The following is a 14,613-nucleotide window of genomic DNA, read 5'->3' as shown; positions in this document are numbered from 1 at the left end:
TCAGCGCTGCCAGAGCCTTTCTCATCTCCAGCGCTGCCGGAGTCTCCCGCCTGTTTAAGGCTGCCAGAGCCTTCCTCCTCTCCAGCGCTGCCGGAGTCTCCCGCCTGTTAAACGCAGCCAGAGCTGCCAGTCTGCATGGAGCAGCCAGAGCTGCCAGTCTGCATGGAGCAGTCAGAGCTTCCAGTCTGCATGGAGCAGCCAGAGCTGCCAGTCTGCATGGAGCAGCCAGAGCTGCCAGTCTGCATGGAGCAGCCAGAGCTGCCAGTCTGCATGGAGCAGCCAGAGCTGCCAGTCTGCATGGAGCAGCCAGAGCTGCCTGTCTGCATGGAGCAGACAGAGCAGCTAGAGCCGCCAGTCAGCCAGGATCTTCCAGATCCGCCAGTCAGCCAGGATCCGCCAGTCAGCCAGGATCCGCCAGTCAGCCATGATCTTCCAGATTCGCCAGTCAGCCAGGATCCACCAGTCAGCCATGATCTTCCAGATCCGCCAGTCAGCCAGGATCCGCCAGTCAGCCATGATCTTCCAGATCCGCCAGTCAGCCAGGACCCGCCAGTCAGCCAGGATCTGCCAGAACCACCAGCTAGCCAGGATCCTCCAGTCAGCCAGGATCTGCCAGAACCACCAGCTAGCCAGGATCTACCAGAGCCTACTACCTGCCTGAGTTTCCTCTCAGTGCTGGGCTTCCTCTCGGTACTAGGCATCCTCTCAGTGCTGAGCTTCCCCTCAGTGCTGAGCTTCCCCTCAGTGCCGAGCTACCCCTCAGTCCCGAGCTTCCCCTCAGTCCCGAGCTTCCCCTCAGTCCCGAGCTTCCCCTCTCAGTCCCGAGCTTCTACCTCAGTCCCGAGCTGCCCCTCAGTCCAGTGGGGTCCTTGGTGAGGGTTATTAGGCCAAGGTCGGCGGCGAGGGTCGCCAATCAAAGGACGCGTTACAGGGGGACTAAGACTTGGTTGGAGTGGGGTCCACGTCCCGAGCCGGAGCCGCCACCGTGGACAGACGCCCACCCGGACCCTCCCCTATGGGTTTAAGTGTGCGGCCGGGAGTCCGCACCTTGGGAGGGGGTTCTGTCACGCCCTGGTCTTAGTATTTTGTGTTTTCTATATTTATTTGGTCAGGCCAGGGTGTGACATGGGTTTATTTTGTGTTGAGTTTAGGTATGGGGTTTTTTCGTAGGTTTTGGGATTGTGGCTTAGTGGGATGTTCTAGCAAAGTCTATGGTTGCCTGATGCGGTTCTCAATCAGAGGCAGGTGATTCTCGTTGTCTCTGATTGGGAACCATATTTAGGCAGCCATATTCTTTGAGTGTTTCGTGGGTGATTGTTCCTGTCTTTGTGTTAGTTGTCACCAGATAGGCTGTATAGGTTTTCACGTTCCGTTTGTTGTTTTTGTATTGTCGTGTTTATTCGTCATTAAACATGTATCGTATTAACCACGCTGCATTTTGGTCCGACTCTCTTTCGACGGAAGAAAACCGTAACAGAATCACCCACCACACCAGGACCAAGCAGCGTGGTGACAGGCAGCGGCAGCAGGAGCAACCAAGGTTGGAATATACGACTTGGGAGGAAATAGACAGGTGGGCGGTCGACCCAGAGAGAGTGCCGGAGCCCGCCTGGGATTCACTGGAGCAGTACGAAGAGGGCTATAGGAGAATGGAGTCGAAGAGACAAGCACGGCGGCGCAGAAGGTAGCCCGAGAGTCAGCCCCAAAAATTTATTGGGGGGGGGCTCAGGGAGAGTGCGGCAGAGTCAGGGTTCAAACCTGAGCCAACTCCCTCTGTTTATCGTGAGGAGCAGCGATCACAGGACTTCTGGACGTGGGAGGAGATATTGGACGGAAAAGGACCCTGGACACAGCCTGGAGAATATCGCCGCCCCAAAGAAGAACTGGAGGCGGCGAAAGCGGAAAGGCGCTGGTATGAAGAGGCAGCACGGCGACGCGGATGGAAGCCCGCGAGTCAGCCCCAAAAATGTATTGGGGGGGGCTCAGGGAGAGTGTGGCAGAGTCAGGGTTCAGACCTGAGCCAACTCCCCCTGTTTATCGTGAGGAGCCAAGGAGGAGACCAGAACCAGAGCCGGTGTTGGAGGTGAGTGAAGCAGAGACTGTGAAGGAGTTAATGGGGAAAGTGGAGGAGAGAGTTATGAGGGAGTTGCTAGGTTGGTGCTTTAGATACGATATTCGCCCGACGGAGCATGTCGGGGATTTGATGGCACCTGGGTCAGCGCTCCATACTTGTCCTGAGGTGCGTGTTAGTCGGCTGGTGAAGAGTGTGCCAGCCTCACGCACTAGGCCTCCTGTGTACCTACCTAGCCTTGCACGTCCTGTGCCAGTCCTGCTCTCAGGCTCTACAGTACACCTTCACGGTCCGGTCCATCCTGTGCCACCTTCACACACCAGTCCTCCGGTGGCAGCTCCTCGCACCAGGCTTCCTGTGCGTGTCCTCGGCCCAGTACCACCAGTGCCAGCACCATGCACCAGGCCTTCAGTGCGCCTCGCCTGTTCAGCGCTGCCAGAGCCTTTCTCCTCTCCAGCGCTGCCGGAGTCTCCCGCCTGTTTAGCGCTGACAGAGCCTTCCTCCTCTCCAGCGCTGCCGGAGTCTCCCGCCTGTTTAGCGCTGCCAGAGCCTTCCTTCTCTCCAGCGCTGCCGGAGTCTCCTGTCTGTTCAACGCAGCCAGAGCTGCTAATCTGCATGGAGAAGCCAGAGCTGCCAGTCTGCATGGAGCAGCCAGAGCTGCCAGTCTGCATGGAGCAGCCAGAGCTGCCAGTCTGCATGGAGCAGCCAGAGCTTCCAGTCTGCATGGAGCAGCCAGAGCTGCCAGTCTGCATGGAGCAGCCATAGCTTCCGGTCTGCATGGAGCAGCCAGAGCTGCCAGTCTGCATGGAGCAGCCAGAGCTGCCAGTCTGCATGGAGCAACCAGAGCTGCCAGTCTGCATGGAGCAGCCAGAGCTGCCAGTCTGCATGGAGCAGCCAGAGCTGCCAGTCTGCATGGAGCAGCCAGAGCTGCCTGTCTGCATGGAGCAGCCAGAGCAGCTAGAGCCGCCAGTCAGCCAGGATCTTCCAGATCCGCCAGTCAGCCAGGATCCGCCAGTCAGCCATGATCTTCCAGATCCGCCAGTCAGCCAGGATCCACCAGTCAGCCAGGATCTTCCAGATCCGCCAGTCAGCCAGGATCCGCCAGTCAGCCATGATCTTCCAGATCCGCCAGTCAGCCAGGATCCGCCAGGTAGCCAGGATCTGCCAGAACCACCAGCTAGCCAGGATCCGCCAGTCAGCCAGGATCTGCCAGAACCACCAGCTAGCCAAGATCTGCCAGAGCCTACTACCTGCCTGAGTTTCCTCTCAGTACTGGGCTTCCTCTCGGTACTAGGCATCCTCTCAGTGCTGAGCTTCCCCTCAGTGCTGAGCTTCCCCTCAGTGCCGAGCTACCCCTCAGTCCCGAGCTACCCCTCAGTCCCGAGCTTCCCCTCAGTCCCGAGCTTCCCCTCAGTCCCGAGCTTCTACCTCAGTCCCGAGCTGCCCCTCAGTCCAGTGGGGTCCTTGGTGAGGGTTATTAGGCCAAGGTCGGCGGCGAGGGTCGCCAATCAAAGGACGCGTTACAGGGGGACTAAGACTTGGTTGGAGTGGGGTCCACGTCCCGAGCCGGAGCCGCCACCGTGGACAGACGCCCACCCGGACCCTCCCCTACGGGTTTAAGTGTGCGGCCGGGAGTCCGCACCTTGGGGGGGGATTCTGTCACGCCCTGGTCTTAGTATTTTGTGTTTTCTATATTTATTTGGTCAGGCCAGGGTGTGACATGGGTTTATTTTGTGTTGTGTTTAGGTATGGGGTTTTTTCGTAGGTTTTGGGATTGTGGCTTAGTGGGGTGTTCTAGGAAAGTCTATGGTTGCCTGAGGCGGTTCTCAATCAGAGGCAGGTGATTCTCGTTGTCTCTGATTGGGAACCATATTTAGGCAGCCATATTCTTTGAGTGTTTCGTGGGTGATTGTTCCTGTCTTTGTGTTAGTTGTCACCAGATAGGCTGTATAGGTTTTCACATTCTGTTTGTTGTTTTTGTATTGTCGTGTTTATTCGTCATTAAACATGTATCATATTAACCACGCTGCATTTTGGTCCGACTCTCTTTCGACGGAAGAAAACCGTAACACACCCTGACCAAACAAAACATAGAAACAACAACGCAAATCATGGTCAGAGTTTGACACTGACTGTTAGAACTGTTAAGGCTCTGTGGGTTGATGACGAATTGAAAAACTGTATGGTTGAAAGAGATGGGCAAAAGGAGTGGCTAATAAATCCAGCTGCACATCGGACTGGTTTACTTACTGCAAATTGAGAAATTGTGTGACTAAACTCAACAAAAAGAAGAAGAAACTGTATTATGAAGCCAAGATCAATGACAGAAAGAATAATAGAAAAAAAACTTGAGTACTTTAAATGAAATTATGCCCAGAAAGACAAATTCAACACCATCTTTCATCGAATCAGATGGCTTATTCATCACAAAACCATTTGATGTTGCTAATTATTTGTATGATTACTTCATTGGCAAAGTGAGCAAACTTAGGCATGATATGCCAACAACGAAGAGTGAGCAATTGTATTCATGTATAAAAAAAAAATTATGAAAGAAAAGCAGTGTAAGCAGTGAAAGAAAAGCAGTGAATTTTGAAAGTTAGTGTGGGAGAGGTGGAAAATGTATTGTTATTGATCAATAATGACAAACCTCCTGGCATTGACAATGTGTAACTCTGTGTTGTTTGTGTCGACTGCTTTGCTTTATCTTGGCCAGGTTGCAGTTGTAAATAAGAACTTGTTCTCAACTGGCCTACCTGGTTAAATAAAGGTGAAATAAAAACAGAATAAATATAAGGTCTGAGAAAAGATGTGTGGGGTAGTGTCTGGAACCATGGTATGTCATCTCTGATGTTGCGCCTATCCTGGGGTAGTGTCTGGAACCATGGTATGTCATCTCTGATGTTGCACCTATCCTGGGGTAGTGTCTGGAACCATGGTATGTCATCTCTGATGTTGCCCCTATCCTGGGGTAGTGTCTGGAACCATGGTATGTCATCTCTGATGTTGCGCCTATCCTGGGGTAGTGTCTGGAACCATGGTATGTCATCTCTGATGTTGCACCTATCCTGGGGTAGTGTCTGGAACCATGGTATGTCATCTCTGATGTTGCCACTATCCTGGGGTAGTGTCTGGAACCATGGTATGTCCTCTCTGATGTTGCACCTATCCTGGGGTAGTGTCTGGAACCATGGTATGTCCTCTCTGATGTTGCCCCTATCCTGGGGTAGTGTCTGGAACCATGGTATGTCATCTCTGATGTTGCGCCTATCCTGGGGTAGTGTCTGGAACCATGGTATGTCCTCTCTGATGTTGCCCCTATCCTGGGGTAGTGTCTGGAACCATGGTATGTCATCTCTGATGTTGCGCCTATCCTGGGGTAGTGTCTGGAACCATGGTATGTCCTCTCTGATGTTGCACCTATCCTGGGGTAGTGTCTGGAACCATGGTATGTCCTCTCTGATGTTGCACCTATCCTGGGGTAGTGTCTGGAACCATGGTATGTCCTCTCTGATGTTGCACCTATCCTGGGGTAGTGTCTGGAACCATGGTATGTCCTCTTTGATGTTGCACCTATCCTGGGGTAGTGTCTGGAACCATGGTATGTCCTCTCTGATGTTGCACCTATCCTGGGGTAGTGTCTGGAACCATGGTATGTCCTCTCTGATGTTGCACCTATCCTGGGGTAGTGTCTGGAACCATGGTATGTCCTCTCTGATGTTGCACCTATCCTGGGGTAGTGTCTGGAACCATGGTATGTCCTCTCTGATGTTGCACCTATCCTGGGGTAGTGTCTGGAACCATGGTATGTCCTCTTTGATGTTGCACCTATCCTGGGGTAGTGTCTGGAACCATGGTATGTCCTCTCTGATGTTGCACCTATCCTGGGGTAGTGTCTGGAACCATGGTATGTCCTCTCTGATGTTGCGCCTATCCTGGGGTAGTGTCTGGAACCATGGTATGTCCTCTCTGATGTTGCACCTATCCTGGGGTAGTGTATGACCTAGAGGCTCACTCGGTGAGTTTGTCCAGGCGTGGGGTCAAGAAGGGGTTTTACTTGAGATGGGAGTATCTGGAGTCGACAATTGATTTATGCCATAGAATGCATTGGTGTTTCTGTGCTATGAAGTACCAGGAGCGAGGTCGGAGCATCATCTTAGGGGCCAGACTGAACAATAAGAACAGTCTTCATGGCAAATATGATCTGGCTGCGGGATACTCCTTTCTCATATATCAAGTTTCACCTTGTGACCCATTCCATACATCTGCTGTTTGTCATGAAGACTAAAAGGGCGTATCTTTTCTATAAAATATTTTTGTATGTCAGAGCTACTCACCACAACACTTGGAAGTGTTGAGCCGACCGGCCTCATCATTATAGAAGCAATTGCTCTATGCTTTCCTTATTAATACGTTTTGAATAAAGTAATATCCTGATTGCTGATTGATCTCATCTCTCCTCACTGTTGATTAGAATTTCCACCACACTGATCTTGTCTATTGATGTTCTGTATTATGTTTCATGTTGTGTGGACCCCAGGAATAGCTGCTCATTTTGCAACAGCTAATGTGGATCCTAATAAAACACCTTTGCCCTCGCACATTTGGTAAGTCGAGGTAATAAATCGTACACACCTACTTATTCAAGGATTCATCTTTATTGTTACTATTTTCTACATTGTAGAATAATAGTGAAGACATCGAAACTATGAAATTATACATGGAATCATGTAGTAACCAAAAATGTGTTAAACAAATCAAAATATATTTTAAAATCTTCAAAGTAGCCACCCTTTTCCTTGATAACAGCTTTGCACACTCCTGGCACTCAACAAGCCTCACCTGGAATTATTTTCCAACAGTCTTGAAGGAGTTCCCACATATGCTGAGCACCTGTTGGCTGCTTTTCCCCACACTCTGCGGTCCAACTCATCCCAAACCATCCTAATTTGGTTGAGATCGGGTGATTGTGGAGGCCAGGTCATCTGAAGCAGCACTTAATCACTCTTATTGGTCAAATATTTTTTTTACAAAGCATGGAGCTGTGTTGGATCATTGTCCTATTGAAAAACAAATGATAGTCCCACTAAGCCCAAACCAGACGCAGCAGAATGCGGTGTTTGCCATGTTGGTTAAGTGTGCCTTGAATTCTAAATAAATCACTGAAATTGTCACGAGCAAAGCACCCCCACACATCCTCCTCCATGTGGAAACCACACGTGTAGAGATCATGTTCACCTACTCTGCGTCTCACAAAGACACAGCGGTTGGAACCAAAAATTTGGACCAGCAATTGGACCATGAAGGCCTGAGTCACGCAATCTCCTCTGAACAGTTGATGTTGAGATGTGTCTGTTACTTGAACTCTGTGATACATTTATTTGGGCTGCAATTTCTGAGGCTAGTAACTCTAATGAACTTATTCTCTGCAGCAGAGGCAACAGGGGGTCGTCCTTTCCTGTCCTCATGAGAGCCAGTTTCATCATAGCCCTTGTCATGTCTTAAAGTAATGATTGACTGTCGTTTCGCTTTGCTTATTTGAGCTGTTGCCAAAATATGGACTTGTATTTTACCAAATAGGGCCATTTTCTGTATACCACCCGTACCTCGTCACAACACAACTGATTGTATAAGGGCGAGACCCAGATGCCGATGGTTTGAGCCTCTGATATTTATTAGTATCCAAGGGGCAAGCAAGAATGATTGCGGCCAGGCAAAAAGATCATAACAAGGTCAGAGTCCAGGAGGTACAGAGTGGCAGGCAGGCTCGAGGTCAGGGCAGGCAGTATGGTCTGGCAGGCGGGTTCAGAGTCAGGGCAGGCAAGGGTCAAAACCGGGAGGACTAGCAAAAGAGAGAAAGTAAAAAGCAGGAGCACGGGGAAAAACACGCTGGTTGACTTGACGAGACGAACTGGCACAGAGAGACAGGAAACACGAATAAATACACCAGGGAAAATAAGTGACACCTGGAGGAGGTGGAGACAATCACAAGGACAGGTAAAAAGGATTGGCTCAAACACATTGAGGAACGAAATTACACAAATGTTAAAAGTTCAAGGCACACCTGTTAATTGAAATGCATTCCATGTGGCTACTGTACCTCATGAAGCTGGTTGAGAGAATGCTAAGAGTGTACAAAGCTGTCATCAAGGCAAAGGGTGGCTACTTTAAAGAATCTCAAATATATTTTGATTTGTTTAACACTTTTGGTAACTACATGATTCCATGTGTTATTTCATAGTGAAGACATCAAAACTATCATTCTCCAACATGTAGGAATCCCAACTTTTGACTGGTACTGTAAATGTAGGTAGAGGGAAATTGACTAGTCATAGATAAACAGAGAAGCAGCAGCGTAAAAATGGGAGGGGTCAATGCAAAGATATTCAGCTATCGTGTTCTAAACAAAAGACATGATCAACATGTTCGTACAAACTTTGTCTGTTGTAACAGTATATTTAGGCAAACATAAACACAAGCAAGACATACAGGCAGTCAAAATAGCAATTATTTCCTCATTATCATTGCAAACATTGGCTAGTTCTTTTTTTCAGCAACTCCTCTCGCAACATAACAATGAATATTATGACAACTAGTAGGCAGTAGTTGACAAACCACATAAGGAATAATAGTGCAGCCTACTGCAAAATGAACTCGTCCATTGTCAGACTCTGGTTACCTGTCCGGATGCTAGAGCTGCCTAGAACATTTGGCTGCCCAGAGGTGGAACAGTTAGGTAGCCTACCCATGCGGTACTAGTTACATCATTTGTACAGGAACTCTGACTAATGGCTACAATATGACAGCAACTATATAGATGTGTACATCACACAAAACGCAAATTGTTTTTGCTCCTATGCAATGTGTAGGGACTGTCCTGGTTGTGCAACTGCAATAACCGTTACAACAGACAGAAGGTTGTATAACCTTCAATAAATATTTTGGGGGATGTCATTCAAATCGCTACAGGGTTTATCATTTCAACTGTTCAGAAATATGAGGCAGAGATCGGCTACAGTAACATGGTTCAGAAGAGAGTGAATAAAGTGAGAAAGATAAACGGATAGGGAGTGTGAGCAGTAGCTACATAGTGTGTGTAAAATAACATGCCCAGAGCTTTGAGAAAAAGGTTTCCAGAGGGGAGGGTCCACAACCAGCTGAACCTGATTATATTAGAGGGTTACTACAGACTAGATCAACAATTATAACTAACTCAATGTCTTGAGGCTGCAGCTAAAAAGTAGGTTAAACATGTATAACCTAATGTAGCTTTAACCCATCTGCCCTCTAGAGGCACTGGCAAATGAAATGTGAAAGTCACTGAAGGAAATGTATAAAAGACAGAGAATGCTGTATTGTCTCTTGCACTATCACAGTTGCCTGATCATTTCCAGACGCAGAAAAGCATGTGGTCTGAATCCCAAGCTACTATCACAGTTCTACATAAAACTGTTGAATGAAGGGCATATGCTGTAGGTGTCACATCTGCTCCTGCTTCACCCCCTAGTGGACATCCAGCGTCTCCTTGACCTGCAGCCATTTCCCCCAGTTCTCTCCCTCTCCTTCTCTGTGTGTGTGGTTGGAGACAGTTGTGCTGGAGTCAGCAGTTCCCCACCAGCTGCAACCCCTTCCATAATCAAGACCTCTACAAATATTCAGTTCCGCCACTTCCACTCTGCCAGATCATAATCTCTGTTCAGTCAGTCATGCGTCTAGCTATTTGTCGTCATTTAAGATCCTGTATCCTGCTGTGCCCATTTCCTTGCCTGATGCTGTTTGTCCTCTCACTGCAGTTGCCACTCTGACTCTGGTTCCTGTTCCACATTTCACCACACTGCTCCTCTGTTCTGGATTCAACTGATCATCACTCCCTTGGATTCCCCTCCAGACCCATTTACCCTGTCCCAACCCAGCTCACTCCAACCTCAGCCTCCACATCTGGTTTCCTACAACTCATCCAAGCTTCCCTGGATCTGCACTTCATCTCTCCCTGCGTTACAATAAATATCTTGGTTCATTCATCCCCGTTTCCTGGTTTGAGTCTGTTCTTGGGTTCCCCTGTGTTGCTCCGCATAACAGTAGGGGTACTATACAACTACAGAGCAGGCCTGGATGTCTTACCCTGGAGAAGATGAGGTACATCTCCAGCTCGGCCAACTCCTGCCCAGGCAGGCCCGGACCCCGAAACCAAAGGGCACTGAGCTGAAGGGGTGCTGGTTCTTGTCTTTCCCCAGCCCACACGGAGCCAGCGTTCAGGCAGGAAGACTTGGGGCTCCGGGAACACTGCCTGGTCATAGGACACAACATAGTGACACAGGTGGAACAAGACTGGGATGGAAAGAAAGGAGGAGAGAGAGATGAAGCCCCTTGAATTGAGATAGAGGGAAAGGACAGGAGAGGGAGAACAGCCAAATACAGCTGCTCTAACTCTGATCAGTGGTATACTGTTTGGTGTGAGCAATATCAACAAACCAAAAGTCTACCTTGGATTTTAATGAATTAAAATACTGAAGTTAAGGGCAAAAGGTAATGTATATCTCTGGATATACAAGTGTGATTGTATCTCCACACACAGGATGAAAATACAAGTACTTTAGTTTACCAATAGAAAACATTTCCAACAGTACAAGATGGTAGAAGTGTAAGTCACATTTTTGGGTTAGAGGTGCTCCCCCACAACTGTCATTTTCCACATTGATGTGTGCGTTTCCTGGTACTCCTCGGTACATCCTGGAGAGAGTATAGAAGAGTCACGAGGGGTAGAGAGGAAAGGATTGGCTCCATTTGACTAATTAAGAATTAATTATAGGCACATTGACATACACTGCACGTCACAATTCATAACTCATTATGAATATAATAACTTTAAAAACCCATTATGAATTTTATAATGAGTGAATTTACAGAATGACTGACAACTTACTGTAGTGTCTCCCTGACAACAGCCTTGAGCCAGGGCATTCTAATGATGTCATCACTAGTAGGCACCTTGTCCCCTGGGCAGTCACTTCCTGGTACAGCTTCTCCTAGATCTCTGGCTCCAGGGCCATGTGGTACAGAGACCACGAGATGGTGTTGGATGTCTGCAGCATAGAAATACAATTACAATAGGAATAGGTTGTAGGCTAATAATATTAGTATTATGTTAATTGCGAGGTAATTATAATTTTATGGTCTGATTAGGGAGGCAGGCACCAATGAGAGACAATGGTACCGATACTGTTATGGTGCTTACTGTGACAGTCTGACGTAGGTAGCTAATGTGGTTATATTAGAAATGTTCACAATCTAAAATAACAAAAAAAACATGTCCCCCAGCAGGCCTTCACCCCTTTCTCCACTACTGTTGCCACCCTGTCACACCCTACTGTGAAACAGCGCTTCATAAAACACACACCTCACCGTATCGATCCCAGCCAGCAGTAGCTCAGCGATGGACCCCAGTATCTCAGTGACAGACATCTGTTCACTGACCAGGAGGTGTGTGAGGTACTCTCCCTCCACTGGCTGGCCCAGATGAACCTTCTGCTCAATCTCCTCCATCTTCTGAAGCACCTGCTCCGCTGCTGTATGGGGACAGAGGTCAGAGGTTACAGTAACCAGCACAATATAGATGCTTAGGGTGAATCTCAGGTCTTTTCTCAATTCCTTGTGTAGCAGATGGGGATCTGTGAAACCACAGGAGGCTGGTGATGTGAGGATGGCTCATAACAGTTGGAATGGAGTAAATTGAATGTTATCGAACACATGTTTGATGTGTCGATACCAGTCCATGTATTCCATTCCAGCCAGTACTATGAGCCTGTCTCCCCAATTAGGGTGCCACCAGCTGCCTGTGTGTGAAACTCATACTTCAGCCTGAAGTGTCCCCACTTGAGCTGCCTCCCTGACCAAGGCCCTATTCCCCCGATTGCTCAGTTTGGCGGGCAGCCAGCTCTAGGAAGAGTCTTGGTGGTTCCAAATTTCTTCAATTTAAGAATGGAGGCCACTGTGTTCTTGGGGACAATCAATGCTGCAGCAATGTTTTGGTACCCTTCCGCAGATCTGTGCCTCGAAACAACCCTGTCTAGGAGCTCTGTGGAAAATTCCTTCAACCTCATGGCTTGGTTTTTGCAGTGAGATGCACTTCCAACTGTGGGACCTTATATAGACAGGTGTGTGCCTTTCCAAATCATGTCCAATCAATTCAATTTACCACAGGTAGACTCCAATCAAGTTGTAGAAACATGAAGGAGGATCAATGGAAACAGGATGCACCTGAGCTCAATTTTGAGTCTCATGCACATGAGAAACATGATGTCACATAACATATCATCAATAACTTAAACACATTGCATCATTTTCATATGTGAAACGAGTGAGAGCGTCCTCAAAAAATCCTACATCCTCCTCATTCACAAGTTTGCAGTAGAGGTTACTTGAGTTCATGGGTATGTGATAATGTGTAATGTTATGTGAAATGTTATTGTGCAGTCTACCTTTTCAATCTTTATTATACTCTTTGAAAAAAGGAACTATCTAGAACCTAAAACGGTTCTTCGGCTGTACCCTTAGAAGAAGAATTTTAGGTTCCAAGTAGAACCCTTTTGGGTTCCATTTAAAAACCCTTTTTACAGAGGTTTCTACATGGAACCCAAAAAAGTTCTACCTGGAACCAAAAATGGTTCTACCTGGAACCAAAAAGGGTTCTCCTATGGCAACAGCCGAAGAACCATTTTGGAACACTTTTTTCTAAGTGTACATGATAGAGCATGTGATGCCATACAAATGTCTCACTTATTCAGTCATTCACTCACATTCACTCATTGACTCACTCCCTCACTCACTTATTAATTCACTCACTCACCCACTCATTTACTCACTCACACACTCACTCATTATTTAATTCATTCACTCACCAGCTTTGAAGAGGTGATCCCAGACAGCCACAAACTGTTTCCAGAAAGGGAGGTAGGGCCAGGTGGACTTGGGGAAGAGAATGATGATTGGGGAGAGGTGGAACATCTCTCCTACTGAGATGATTCTGTTGCCCTTGACCACTCACACATATCTGTAAGGGAATTCAAGCGATCAGTCACTCACTATACAATGCTTTATCTAATCAACTACCATGGCTAAAGACCCCTGTGCAATTACTTTAAAGTCTTTTCTCTAACACAATGGTTCTCAATCCTGGTCCTGGGGACCCAAAAGGGGTGCATATTTTTGCCCTAGCAACTACACACCTGATTCAAATTGTCAAAGCCTAATGATGAGATGATGATTTGAATCAGGTGTGTAGTGCTAGGGCAAAAACTAAAATATGCTCCCCTTTGCATCCCCAGGACCAGGGTTGAGAACTGTTGCTCTAACACAGTGGTTCCAAAACTTTTTATAGTCCCGTACCCCTTCATTCGACCTCCAGCTGCGTACCCCCTCTAGCACCAGGGTCAGTGCACTCTCAAATGTTGTTTTTTCCAATATTGTAAGCCTGCCATACATTTATTAAACATATGAATGAATGTGAGTTTTTGGGAAGTGACAAAGAGCTCTTATAGGACCAGGGCATAAATAATAATATAATCAATCATTTTGCTCTTTATTTAGCCATCATACATAACGTATTTGTTCATCAGAAATGGTGAATAACTCACCACAGGTTAATGAGAAGGGTGTGCTTGAAAGGATGCACATAACTCTGCAATGTTGGGTTGTATTGGAGCGAGTCTCAGTCTTAAATAATTTTCCACACATATTCTGTGCCTACATTTTTAGTTTTCATGCTAGTGAGAGCCGAGAATCCACTCTCACATAGGTAGGTATGTGGTTGCAAAGGTCATCAGTGTCTTAACAGCGCAATTTGCCAATACAAGAAACTCTGAACGCAGCCCTGTCCAGAAATCTGGCAGTGGCTTCGATTAAATTCAATTTTCACAAAATCGCTTCCTGCAATTTCGATGAGGCTCTCTTGTTCAGATATCAGTAAGGGCACGAGAAGCAGGGCATGAAAGGGATAACGAATCCAGTTGTTTGTGTCATCCGTTTCAGGAAAGTACCTGCGTAATTTTGCACCAGGTGCTTCGCTATATCACATTTGACATTGTCCGTAAGCTTGAGTTCATTTGCACACATAAAAATCATACAATGATGGAAAGACCTGTGTGTTGTCCTTGTTAATTAAGGCAGACAGAAAAGAGCTCCAACTTCTTAATCATAGCCTCAATTTTGTCACGCACATTGTATTTGTATTTATTATGGATCCCCCATACTAAATCCCCTAATAGATCCCCTGCCAAAGCAGCAGCTAGTCTTCCTGGGGTCCAGCAAGGTTAAGGCAGTTTATTCAATTTTAAAAAACATTACAATACATTCACAACACACTGTGTGCCCTCAGGCCCCTATTCCACCACTACCACATATCTATAGTACTAAATCCATATGTATGTATAATGCGTGTGTGTGTGTGTGTGCCAATGTTTGTGTTGTTTCACAGACCCTGCTGTTCCATAAGGTGTTGAATATACAGTGGCAAGAAAATGTATGTGAACCCTTTGGAATGAACT

At 47.2% G+C, this 14,613-nt stretch overlaps 1 pseudogene; it reads right to left on the bottom strand.

Annotated features, from left to right (window-relative positions):
* Positions 1–10,549: 10,549 nt before the first annotated feature.
* LOC112224953 lies at positions 10,550–13,231 on the bottom strand (annotated as a pseudogene).
* Positions 13,232–14,613: the final 1,382 nt, after the last annotated feature.

Source organism: Oncorhynchus tshawytscha, linkage group LG26, assembly GCF_018296145.1.
Source record: "Oncorhynchus tshawytscha isolate Ot180627B linkage group LG26, Otsh_v2.0, whole genome shotgun sequence".
Taxonomy (NCBI): Eukaryota; Metazoa; Chordata; class Actinopteri; order Salmoniformes; family Salmonidae; genus Oncorhynchus; species Oncorhynchus tshawytscha.
Note: the sequence above shows the minus strand (reverse complement) of the source record. Positions and strands in the feature narration are given on the sequence as shown.